Raw genomic sequence first — 13524 nt, forward strand, 5'->3', positions numbered from 1 at the left:
ATTGATTTAAAATATATAAGATCAATAATAGTAGTTAATAAATTGGATCGTTTGCCAAAATTTCACGATATCCTGTTAAAAGCAACCCAGTTCAAATTATACGCGTTAATTCTAATTCGCTGAAAATCTTCCGCGCAGGTGTGAAAGGGCCTTTCGATCGGCCAATGCGCGTCGCTCGTGCACGGTCGCCTACGTTCGAGCGCGGACGTAAATAAACCACGCCCATCGCTGCAGGCCAGAGAGGGAAGCTGGTAATTCACTCGGCGAGGCAGCAATATGAGCGTTTGTACCGTTTCGTGAGAAACCGCGCGACGTGACGAAATTCCATAGCCCATAGAATCGCGCGTCGAAAGTGTCATCCCGGTCGCGCGCCGTTCGCGGATTCAGTGAGTGATTCAGTGTCGTGATTGGTTTCGCTTCGTACACGTGGATACGGTTTTTGGTTAGTTCACGGAGCATCGAAGGGATTATCGCCGCTCGTCGGTTCATTTGCCTCGAGGAATTGCTTTCGGTGAGTAAGAGCGCGAGCACACGAGAGCGCGCGTGTTTCGTGAACTTTTTTCCGCTTGTCAAATTGTCCTGTGTATCGCCGACAGATTGCGCGAACACACCTCACATGTCGCGTCTTTTATCGGCGAAGAAAGAAAAAAAGACGTCACGCACGAATGTCGTCTTAGCCGATCTCCCTCGATCTCGCGGGACGGAGCTTCGAGTCTAACAAAAGTTTTCACGAAAGTTTAAGAAACGTGTTAGACGAACATACGTCATGTCATACATACAATGGTCCGACAAAAGAGTCACTGCCCCGTGCTTAGCGAATTACATTTCGCTCGTCTTTACTGCTGCGTTTTGATTTAGGAAGAGATTAAGACCGACACCACGGTATAGTTTTATTAGTGCAATTACTGCACTAGCGAGCTGAGCTATAAAATAACGCGAGTGCGTTTGTAATTATCCGCCTGTCCTTTCCGGGTAAATCCGTTTGCTCGATGGAACAACGACGGTCGGAAGTGGCTCGCGTCCTTCACTAGTGTAACTCAATCGTGCGATATTTCCTGTAGGCAGCGGAGATTTTTTTTAAAGCTCGTCTCCTTTAACAGGTAGTGCCGATACGTTTGAAAATGCATCGGTGTGTAGCGTGATGCTTTGGCAAGGAAGTAGAGACGAAATAGGTCGACGGTTTTACACGTTCAGTTTCCACCTGACTGCTAGATCAAATATATCGAATCGTAAATCACGCTTTATCTGTTACGGCCTATCTGGAATTTTTCACTGGAAAGCGTACGCGTTGGACGCGAAACGCCTGACCTGTCATTCGATATTCTAACTAATTCGAACCATTGATTTTGCATTAGTCTCTTGTAGTTCCATATCGGTTTAATTATTTTCCAGAATATATGTGACTGAACTTCAACGTGTACTTTTTACTAATCGAAGTAAAGATTTTATTAGTAGTAATATTTGTACTGGCAACTATTTTTATTAACAATAATGTTTTTTTGGGGGGGGGGGGGGAGTCGTCGGTTAATCGATGAGGCGGAATGACGATTTAAAATTGTTGGGATAATATTCTTTTTGAGGAGCGGATAGTAGAATTGTTTGAGTTGAGTAGACTTTAATTCGTGTTCATTCAGAAGATCGGGTGCCTCGGAAGCGTGAGTTACGCGGTTTTCTAGTTCACACTAAATAAGTCAGGGAACTCGAAAGGAGCAAAATCCTCGTACCCCGACCGTTTAGATGTTGTATAAATTGGCGACTGTCCAAGTTTCCGTACTCTCACCACGTTCCGAGTCTCGGGACCACGCTATCACATTCCTTGTTAGTATACTACTACGTACATACGCGTTGTCTTTCCGCGTGATTTTGCGGGAACGACTTCTACTTGTACCGTCAGTGCACAGCCGAACCAAGCGTTGGCGTTGTCTGTAAACAGACACAAATGTTTACCAGTGATAAAAAAATTCTTTCAAACTGCCTCGTGTCTATAGATAACTTTCTAAATTATTTATTTTCTTTCTTTCTTTACTTACCGAAATTTCACGTTGTTTACAAAATAATTGATGACATAAAAGCAATTAGATTAGAGCCTAGATTTTTAGGACTAATAAATACTTTTGTTGCTTACAATGGAGTATAAATTAAAAGGAATCTCTAAAAGTGTCAGATTTTGGTTGTTTATTTTACTTCCAACTTTCTGTTTTACATTTTGAAGAAATGGACGAATAAAAATGTCCCTAGTGTATAATTCCGAGATTAAAACGTGGCTGCATGGAAAAGCTTTCTGTATGTATATATCTCTACAAGAAATGCACGGTGCAACTGTTCAAACAAAATAATCCCGGAATTATGGAATCATGTTTTTCCTTTGCGCTCCTTTTGAAGTAGCACTGGGACGATCCGAACCATTCATTTCTCGAGTGTTTCATCCCTGCTGGACTGTTAGGAATATTTTTCAAATGTCGCTTTGTCGACTATCGAATGTGAACAGAACCTTCAAGTATTTCAATAATTTTATACCCAGATATTTCCTAATTTGAATGCAATATTCAATTCAATAATTACACAAATTTGATTTCTTGAATATTCAAATTAAGTTCAATGAATGTACCAGCACTTTTGCATCCATATTCAAGTTTTATTCGGCGTATATAATACTCCATTTACACGAATAGTCAATTACATAAAAATTCGATAAATAAGTCTATCTCTATATTGAACTCGTTTTATAACATCAAGTGTACAATTTGAAATCTCTATTGCTATGGTCAAAACCTTCTTGTACAGCCCAAATCAACCTGTGTAATAATTTCTCGACAGTTCCTATTCATACTAATCCATAAAACAGTCCCCAGTTCATGTCCAACACGCAGTCGGCTCGCTGAAACACATTGGAACGCTACTTGCGACTATAACGTGTATCGTAATTCAATCGTGATAATCAGAAGCGATAACGACAATCTTATCGCATTTTCACGATCCACCGTTTTTCATCGATCGTTCGTCACGGAACGAGGTACGAAAGGCTGACACGTTTTTTTTTATGTTTCAAACATGTCACAACCTATTTTTATATCGCATTGCGTTCTTTCGATTGTTAGTGTCCTAGTAGCCGCATCCAAACACTTCGCCAGTCTCGTGTTCATTAAACAACCACCAACCGTAATCGTAACTGTTTTTATTCATTCGTCGATCGTATCAACTGCGACGATAGTACACTGTTCTTTTTTTTTCCAGTAACATGATACCTTACATTCCTTACAAGATGCATTATCGTTCGTGCTTACAAGTTGTGAGTCTGCAAGGTCACAGCCAGCAATATTACCTCATATAGCGAAATTCAAGGGAAATCGAATAACATGGAGCAAGATAATCGAAATCGAATAATAGGGGCAAATTTGATTTTGATTTAAATTCACACGATTGACCCTTTCCAGCAATTTATATCCAACATTCCACCTGAGGTCTGCTGGTGAACTTTTCACTAAAGCTATTTACAAAGTGATAAGGTTTTGTGTTCTTAATGTGAATCTCGATTAGAATGTTACGCCTTGGTAATAAATTTTAGATCGCAGATAAAAATTCAGTATAGAATGAAATATTGAATAAGAAAGCAATCTTGGAAGAACCTTTTTTTTTGCATTTCTCATTTTTCTCAAGGGTTTGAAAATAATTGAAAACAGGGTCACACGTGTTATTTTCAATTTTTCATGCCTAAAAACTGAAGAAGTAGAAAGTTATGTAATTTTCGCAGCGAATATCTGTAAAGCTTAGAAATGATAGAATCAGAATTTTGGGGGTAGTTCCTCTTGTTTTAGATCTTGTATTTGAAGTTTTAGAGTTAGTCGGTTACTATCAGAAGTCCGTTCAATAAGGCAGGTTTAGCACATCTGTTGATTAGAAATTTGAAAGTGATGTTTACTACGTGCATGAAAGTGAACGCCGTGCGTTGGGTACATTAGAGCGATCTTTGCGGTTTAGTTATGGTGATGATAGGTCTGGAAATGAGATAGAGACGTGGATACTCCACTGCGAACTACTAAACTTGACGACCTGTACCAAGTAGTAATAATTATAATAATACGTCTTTCTTAAAACCACGTGTAAATTACAGTGGCATAATACATATCAGAGAGAAGACAAACAATTAAACAAAACAGTAGTAGATAGAGATAGAATCAACGAAGGTAAATTTCTAACTATTTCATAGAAGCAATATTACTAAAAAATAAACAGTGTTGAAATTTTCAGCTGAATTATTTACATTGGGTGGTCCTATGAAGTGTGACCAAGGTAAAATGGGGTGAAGACAGTCTTATCAGTATGTAATGTCGATAACAGATATGTACATATTTATTAATTAAGTGCTAAAGAAATTGCCAAAAGCATCAATGCCTAAAACTGTTTCCAGACTGTAAATGTTTATTTATGCAAACACGTATTTCACGAAAATGGGGCGCGATAATTCAAATATAATCTATCACACTTAACGAAAAATGCAATTTTTAGTTTACATATTTTGCAAATGTATCGCTCTTGCAAATTTTTATGCATTTACATATTTTAGAAGAAATATGAAAAGAATTCATGGTTAATCACTTGGATTTTTCCCCTGATCCTATCATTTATCTTAACTTCATAAATATAAATTAATTTATTTAGACTATTATTAACCTTGGCCAATGTACATATGTATTGTGTGTATTGGTCTCTTTTATTCTTGAATAGTAATGGTATTAATCAGTCAATATTAATAATGAGTTAATATTAATGACTAATATTACATCGATACATGCGCAGGTTACAGCCTGCAAATGTTCTGCATATAATTTGCTTTTACTTTGCATTTAAGTACGTATACGTGGATGTCATATGTAAATAAAACATCTACAATTTAAATATTACATTACATCTAGGACATAAACACTTAACGTAGCAGATATTAATTTTATTTCCAACACTTGCGGTAGAATAAATGTAACAATGTAATATATGCGTAAAGCTTGGGGCACAGCTGTGCTTTGTAGTACCTAAAATTATATTATTATTGCTAAAGAAAATTTGCAAATTCTTTTATAATATTCGTTTCGATGAACAGAGTATTTTCAATCTAATTTTGATAAGACTGTTACGTTATGTTGTTATGCAAACGCCTCCCTTATGGAAAAAAGAGTTCATCCTGAACAAGTTCCCTTATGGATACATGACTATTACTTAATAATAGTACGCAATAAAATTACTTAATAAAAGTGATAATCATACTTAATAATTTGAGAATTAAAATGCTGAAGTAATGATTCAATTTGACTGTAATATTCGAATTTTATTGGACACACATTTGAATATTTGAAAAAATCGACAATTGTCCTATCTCTATCTATGACCCAATTTTTTTTGTTGCATCTCAAAAGAGTATGTATGAGAGGGCACTGGTAAGCATTAGAAATTGTATTTAAATTAGTAGGTAACTTTCACGTAGTAAATGTTTTATTGCAAAACAGAGGTTTACGACTTTCAGGTTATATCGGTTGTTAATTGAACATTTCTATATTAGCATGTGCAGTATGAATTCACGTATGTAGTAGTACCTCAAAGTTAGGGTGGTTACAGAGGATTAAAGGATGCTTTACATTTTGCAATAGGTTATTCTAATTACTACTACCTATGGGATAAAATCACGTTCGTTATTATAATCCTATTTAACAGTCGATATCTCCTTTTCTTAATGTTTTCCGTCTCATTTACCTCTCCTCGCGTAACTTAGAAAGCCCACCTGTTGAAATCGACCTTCTTTCTTTACACGGCAGCGCGTAGAACCCATAAAAAGTGAAAATTCTAACGTGGCGAGATTATTAAATTTTTGCACGCTCGTCCAAACTAGAATCCAATATTCACCGGGACGAAAAACAGATGAAACCAGAAAGTTACGACTACAAACAAAATTTTGGACTACGGGAAAAAATTTCTATTAAAATTTCTTTCAAAATTTTGAAGATGCAATATAATCAGAATTCGAGGATAAAGATCAACGTTGCAATAAATATATTTTCTTTCAGTATGTTTAGATTTTCAAAATAATTATTCTCGAAAGCCTAGTGATACCAAAAAATTGTATTCCATATTGTCCATTCATTTTTGCACAAAGAATCACCCGCTTCGCAATTGTACTACATTACTGGTGGAATATTCTGTATACAAAAAGTGATCACTAGTTGAAATCAAAAGGCTTTAGGTATATGAATATTTTTTATCTCTGTACACAACACCTCCAAATCTTGCAAAAGTTACTACAATCAACAAGTGGGCCCTTCCGAACCGAATCACAGGACAAAAATAATATCACTCGATCCACCAATATTAAAATTACATAAACAATTTCATTAAATCCTCAAGCTACCCTCGTTCACCCTGCTTAGCATTGGAACACTCGCTCACAGTTCACTCTCTCTGTAAAACGCTCGGTGACTTTGAAGCACCCTGTATATCGAGCCCGTGAGTCACGTAACGCGCATTAACTACCCGAAAGGACGTTACGTGAGTAATGTCGAGCGCACAGGGAATGGAACGTCCGACGGTATGCGGGAGAGAACTGTTTTTTAGCCGCTGTCCTGCTCCTAATTCCGATGAGATTCCATCTTTTTCGTTCGATCGATCGATCGCGCCGGCGCAATTTGCCGCGAGCCAATTAACTACAGGAACAAGATCTTTCGGTGTTTCTCACAGATGCGTTCTTTCGTAAGCGCGGAAAAGATCGTTGTCTGGGCTGGAAAGTGAAAAGCGCCAGGCGACTGGTTACGATAAGGTTTAACTTTGTCAGTGCCGCGAACCGCGCGGCGTGTCACGTGCAATTATCCGGCCGCGTTATTATTGTTGTATTAGAGTAATTGCGAGGTTCTTTCACATTGAAATAGCACGCTCCTTTTGCGCCGCGCTGTACTGGGGCACATTCGTTTGCACAGGATTGTTAGTTGTTAAATTATAATCGCGATTAATATCGTAGAATGAGTTGTTTACGTTTCGAATTGCTAAATTTTTCGTAAATTAGTTGAAATTAACTTCTATTTTAATTGATTACGTTAAAATTTCTAGTTGGAGGAGCTGAATTTTTCGTAATGTTAGTTTAAATTAACTTCTATTTTGTTTAGTGGTTTAATCAATTCTATTCTATTTTGTTTAGTGGTTTAAGGTGATGTATAGGGTGAGCCTGATGTGCAGATAAGGGGGTGAAATTTGTTTTGGGTACTTTGGTTTCTTAGGGTTAGTGTTTTTGTAATTGGTGCAATAGATGTGTTTGCTTTATCTTCTCCTTCTTTAAAAGAATGAGGGCGTTTTAATATCTGAGCGTTTTGTGACTGATAATTTTTAACAATTGAGCAACTTCCAAAGCGTCCTAAATTTGAAAAATATATCTACTGCAAAGGATTGTAGTTTTTTTTTAACTGTTTGAGGAATATATTCTTACTATGGAGTACGTTATGAAGAAAATAATGTGCATAATAGTATTAATACTTTCTTCATGAAGTAAAAGTAATGAAAGGTGAACCTACAAAACGTATGATACACTCAAAAATATTGTTTCAATTACCCCATTCAGGCACATTAAATGAAAGGTGAATAAATAAGTGCACATGCATTTTATTAAAATTAATCAATACTCATTAAGTGCATAGAACTTTAACGCATTATGAATAATTTATTATCGATTATATAGATTATGGTTGTTGAAACGATATTCTTCAATCGAATATACATTAATAATTTGCATAAATGTTGAAATGCGGTAAGAAACGCTGCACTTCGCGCTGTATTTTATTTGAACCACCCCCTAGATTAAGATATTGAAATCAGTGCAAAAGTCTGCTCCCCACTTTTAAAAGTTTAAAACTTGATTTTACATTAGTATCCTTCAACTATTCAAAATTGTTTTTAAGTTAATTTCCCCCTCTGCATCTGAGCATTTTATTTCTTTGCCGCCATTCAGTTTGCTTAATTTACCATATTTCGATTAGGCCTAAGAGCAGCTAAAAGTATATAATTATATATAAAAAAGATTGATATAATTTGAAATGAGAGATCAAGTTTTGCGCCGCGCTGTAGGTTGCAGTGATCGATCGGGTTGAGACTGCCTTACGATTATAATTGAAAATTTACACACACTTGTTGCGAGCTTACGCGTGACATCGGCACATCGTACGTACGTACAGACAATGCAACGATAATTGGTGGAATGCGGAACATTCGAACGATTAGCACCTATGAAGTCATTAAATGCCAACCGCCAGTCGCTATCGCGTTTGGCTACTTTCGATTCGAAGGAGCGCGCGTTATTCAAGTGATTCGATCCCCACGCTCCGACGCGGCGCCCGATAGAAACGCGAAACAAAGTCGGGAATGATACGCGAAAGAGGCTCTCGCTTTCAATTGAACGCGATTTAGTGATTTTTACGAGCACTCAGACGACGGGCATTAGTCATTGCGCAACGAGACCAATGCAGATTTATTGCTTGTTCATTGGCCTTTCTCTGTGCACGCATGCCACCGCTTAAACGCTTCCACGCGGAAAACAGTGTCTCGTTGGAATCTGGGGTGAGAAACGTCGTAGACGTATTATACCTCGATGATGTACAGGGCGCTCCACGCAACTGGGACAAGTCATGTCGCTTAAAAAATGGCGGAGGAAATTGTTTAGTGGTGCAATCCTTTCGCTATCAACGGTGACTATAGCCACCCACCGCCCAGGGCTCGCTGCATATGTAGGGGAAATCGGGGCAAAGTGAAATACTTTAAAAATATGTGCCCATCGTAAGGTGGTCCCCTCGAAAGCAGAGATTGGGAATATTTGTATTTAAATAAAATTTCCAGTAACGAATAAAAGTTCGAATTATTCCTCGTGTGTCGAATAATGTTAACTCGGGTTAACGAACGAATGATGAATTACTTTTTTTTTTAAATTTAATTCGCTACTCGAAATTTTATTTACATAAAATTTTGCCCATTTTCTGCTCGGAACAGAGTAAGTTTAACTTGAAACATTTTTCGAATAATAACTATGTAGTTTGGGAGATTGTTTGTATAAATTAAAACGCGACACCCTGTATGTTGGAGACGCCTTTTCCAACAGCACTAGAAGTTTGCGCTTCGAAAATTAACGCCAGAAGCATCCTAAACAAATGCCATATGAATGCATTCTTCTGTGAAATACACGATTGGTAGTATCATCTCTCTTAACATTGCACCATTAAATGTTGCGTAAATTTTGTCAGGGTGCGAATCTTGACGGCATCAGACCCACGTTGGCACACAATTTTCCACTTAAAGTTACCTTCAGGTTTCACTAGCTGGGTATTTGCATTTCCCTCTGGACCACTGTACATACAGCTTGAGTGGAGTTTATCGAGTTCACAGACTTTCGTAGGCTTGAGAGTTTCTATAGCCAACGTGTACTTAGCCTCGAATATCTGTTGGAGCACGGTTACTGCTTCCACCAATCCAGCGAATTTCCACAGCTTTCGATCGCTGCCGCTTTCCTCGCTTCTCATTTCGAGGATCATTGATTTCTCAAACAGCCGAACATGTACTTACACACGTAGTTGGCGAACGTCGTAGTTGAGACGCATTCGAAGTATCCCAGCCTTTCTATGCCAGCTGCATCTGAATTTCAAATTTAAAGAAACCTCAAACAGCATCGCCAGCAGTGGTAATTTCTGATTATAGAATCAAGATTGTGTTTAATAAGAATTAGTAAAATAGAATGAAATCATGGATTAAGGATTGTACAGTGGCGAAGTAGGTAGGTACTGCCGCATGCTACTTTGTACCTAGTGTTCCACCTCGAGAATGCTTTCTCGAGAATCTCTCGAGAAATTTTATAATTGCTTATTTCTTATTTCTCGAGAAATACTATAATTTCTCGAGAAACTTAAGTCTAGGAAAAAGATTATAAATCTCATTTAGTTTAGTAAATGAATGTATTACTAGTTAATCGCGAACGTATAAACACATCTACAACTTATAATACATCTTATTAATAACATTAGAACCTATATGAATTCCAATAGAAAATCACAGTAGGGGAGACCGGGGCTAAAAGTTCCGGGGGTAAGTTGTTCCGACGGCTCTATCTTCAAAATAAAAAGAGCGTTGTACTTTAAATTATTTTTTCCGTGTGAGTTGATCACGCCACTCTGTCGCCCACTTTAATAGCGTCCGCGACAGCGAATTGTGTGGTTGTAAGCAAGGACCTATTAGTCGCGTACCAGATAAGTAAAAATTTTTCTATCATTACTTTTTGGTCTATTTCAATTATTTAACGTAGATATTATAGATTGAATCGTTCTTATAGATCAAATGACATTTAAGAACATGGTGTAATAGTGTTTATCGTTTGAATACATGTATAAGCAGAATAATCTTTGAAATTGCTACATGTGTCGGTAGGGGCTAGTTGTTACCGTGACTTGGGGCACGTTGGTACCGTAAAAACTTGCCCCGCCGCATATAGGTCTGTGAAGATAGCACCCCCAAATTCGATTTTTTAAAAAAACTCAACGGCATTCGTTTGTTCATCGTATGCCCATGTTTGCCCATAAAAATTTCGTTTGCCCACCCTTCAAAAGAAAATTATGGCAAAAAAAAATTTTCATCAGCACCCCCATGAAAAGATTTTAATGATTTGTCGGTGGGAAATGATTGTCCTTCGTTTGCCCACGTTTGCCCATAAAAATTTTTTTTTTGCCCACCCTCCAAAGAAAGTTATGAACAAAATAAAAAATTTGTCTTCATCACCCACGATGAATGCATTTCAATTTTTTAAAAGAAGGATACGAATATACCCGACCTGGCCACGTTTGCCCACTCTCAGATTTCATTTGCCCACCCTCCAGAATTTAAATAAAAAATAAAAACCTCGAAAAGAAGGGTACAGGTGAAGCGATCGCGTTAAAGTTCGATTTTTCTAGAAAATATTATCAAAATCGTTCTTTCAACGATACAGTCCGTTAGTTTAGATGTAGAAGAGATTTGCCCATGCATTAATTTCGTATGCCCACCCTCCAGAATCGAATTATTAATAAAGATAGCCAAGAAGTGCGGTGCCCGTTGAAGCGATCGCGTTAAAGTTCGATTTTTCTGGAAAATAATATCAAAATCGTTCTTTCAACGATGCAGTCCGTTAGTTTAGATATAGAAGAGATTTGCCCATGCATTAATTTCGTATGTCCACCCTCCAGAATCGAATTATTAACAAAGATAGCCAAGAAGTGCGTCGTTGGAAAGAATTCGAGAGTGTCGCAGACATCTGTTTACGTTTCGGCAGTGGCACTCGGCGCTGCGCCCCTTTAGTTAGGGTAGCAGCGCTGCGTGTCGTCATCGAACGTGCCGAAACGTAAACAGATGTCTGCGACACTCTCGAATTGTTTCCAACGACGCACGAAAGTCAGTCGGTCTACAGAGTTCGGGCGCAACTCTTGCGAGATCGTGCGTTCATTTACGGTTTGTGAAGTAACTGTGAGATTATATTATTTTCCGTTGTGCGATATCATTGCGGTAATTAGTGAAAAATGACTAGAAAACCACTCTGGTATTATTCTGCACATGCTGCAGATGTGTGAAAAGTGTGAAGTATTCGATGAGCGATACAAATTGAAGTGGATAACATGTCAGCAAACACCTTTAACCTTTACGGTAAGAACAATCGATTTTGATAATTCATTCGGAAAAAAAACGAACGGAAAGCTATTCGGTTCAACGGGTACCGCACTTCTTGGCTATGTTTATTAATAATTTGATTCTGGAGGGTGGGCATATGAAATTAATGGATGGGCAAATTTCTTCTACATCTAAACTTACGGACTGCATCGTTGAAAGAACGATTTTGATAATATTTTCCAGAAAAATCGAACTTTAACGCGATCGCTTCAACGGGTACCGCACTTCTTAGCTATCTTTATTAATAATTCAATTCTGGAGGGTGGGCATACGAAATTAATGCATGGGCAAATCTCTTCTATATCTAAACTAACGGACTGCATCGTTGAAAGAACGATTTTGATATTATTTTCCAGAAAAATCGAACTTTAACGCGATCGCTTCAACGGGTACCGCACTTCTTGGCTATCTTTATTAATAATTCGATTCTGGAGGGTGGGCATACGAAATTAATGCATGGGCAAATCTCTTCTACATCTAAACTAACGGACTGCATCGTTGAAAGAACGATTTTGATAATATTTTCCAGAAAAATCGAACTTTAACGCGATCGCTTCAACGGGTACCGCACTTCTTGGCTATCTTCATTAATAATTCGATTCTGAAGGGTGGGCATACGAAATTAATGGATGGGCAAATCTCTTCTACATCTAAACTAACGAACTGGACCGTTGAAAGAACGATTTTGATAATATTTTCGAGAATAATCGAACTTTAACGCGATCGCTTCATCTATACCCATTTTTTCGCGGTTTTTATTTTTTATTTAAATTCTGGAGGGTGGGCAAATGAAATCTGAGAGTGAGCAAACGTGGTCAGGTCGGGTACATTCGTATCCTTCTATTAAAAAATTGAAATGCATTCATGATGGGTGATGAAGACAATTTTTTTATTTTGTTCATAACTCTTTTTTGGAGGGTGGTCAAACGAAAATTTTTGATGGGCAAACGTGGGCAAACGATGGACAAACGAATGCCGTTGAGTTTTTCCAAAAATTCGAATTTGGGGGTGCTATCTTCACAGACCTGCCGCAAATGTATAAATTGTTTCTGCTGTGCTTTAAGATGCGAACAATATGAATGAAAGGCGGAAAGGACATGACTTCGATCGAAGATATGCGTAAAGATAAATAAAAACTGTTGCTTTTGGTTTTCTTTTAAAGATAATACATTTTTGTTGGTCCGAACCTTCATAAATAACCATTATTAATAAAATTCTGCTTTATTTCATTAGAAAATGAAATATTTCATTAAAAGGCAACTCTTATATCATAGTAACAACTTACCCCAATGCGATAACAACTTGCCCCATATAGGGGTAAGAAGTTCCGCTTCGATCAACCACAAATAAATTACTTTCTATGGGAAACCTATTACAATATATTAAACACAAGCTTAAAATCAGAAGATATAATAAATTTAACAAGAAATTAGTCAATAGCGAAGAGAATAACTACATTATTTTCCAGTCATTTTTTATGTTTTATCGAAATCGGAACTTTTAGCCCCGGCCTCCCCTACAGAAGATTCGATATTATTAACTGCTGAAGGTGCTCTTAAATTCTTATTTCAAAATGTAGAAAAATTGTATACTGAATTAAGTACCTATTGAGTTTTTTGTGGCTATTAAAGAAGAAATATAGAAAAGAGGAGATAAGTCTATTGTAACCGGTATAAAATTTTTGCATGATCCAGAATATAACAGTAACAGATTTTGCCACAAAAAAATAGATTCGCTGACGCTACATTAGACGCATTGTGCTATTTAAAAATATATTTTAAAACCAAAAAGTAATGTTTCGCTTTGTACAAATTTTGTATT

General features: G+C 37.2%; 1 protein-coding gene across 3 annotated transcripts in view; it reads left to right on the forward strand.

Moving 5' to 3' along the window:
- Positions 1-247: 247 nt before the first annotated feature.
- The window catches only part of Synd (protein kinase C and casein kinase substrate in neurons protein Synd), a 97828-nt gene continuing 84551 nt past the window's right edge, over positions 248-13524 (forward strand). The window contains exon 1 of one of the 3 annotated variants that reach the window (XM_076807883.1): positions 248-511. The gene's annotated coding sequence lies outside the window, so the exon portion shown is untranslated. The remainder of the gene's footprint in view (positions 512-13524) is intronic. The other 2 variants (XM_076807879.1, XM_076807882.1) reach the window with 2 other exon arrangements.

Source organism: Andrena cerasifolii, chromosome 3 (genome assembly GCF_050908995.1).
Source record: "Andrena cerasifolii isolate SP2316 chromosome 3, iyAndCera1_principal, whole genome shotgun sequence".
NCBI classification, from domain to species: domain Eukaryota; kingdom Metazoa; phylum Arthropoda; class Insecta; order Hymenoptera; family Andrenidae; genus Andrena; species Andrena cerasifolii.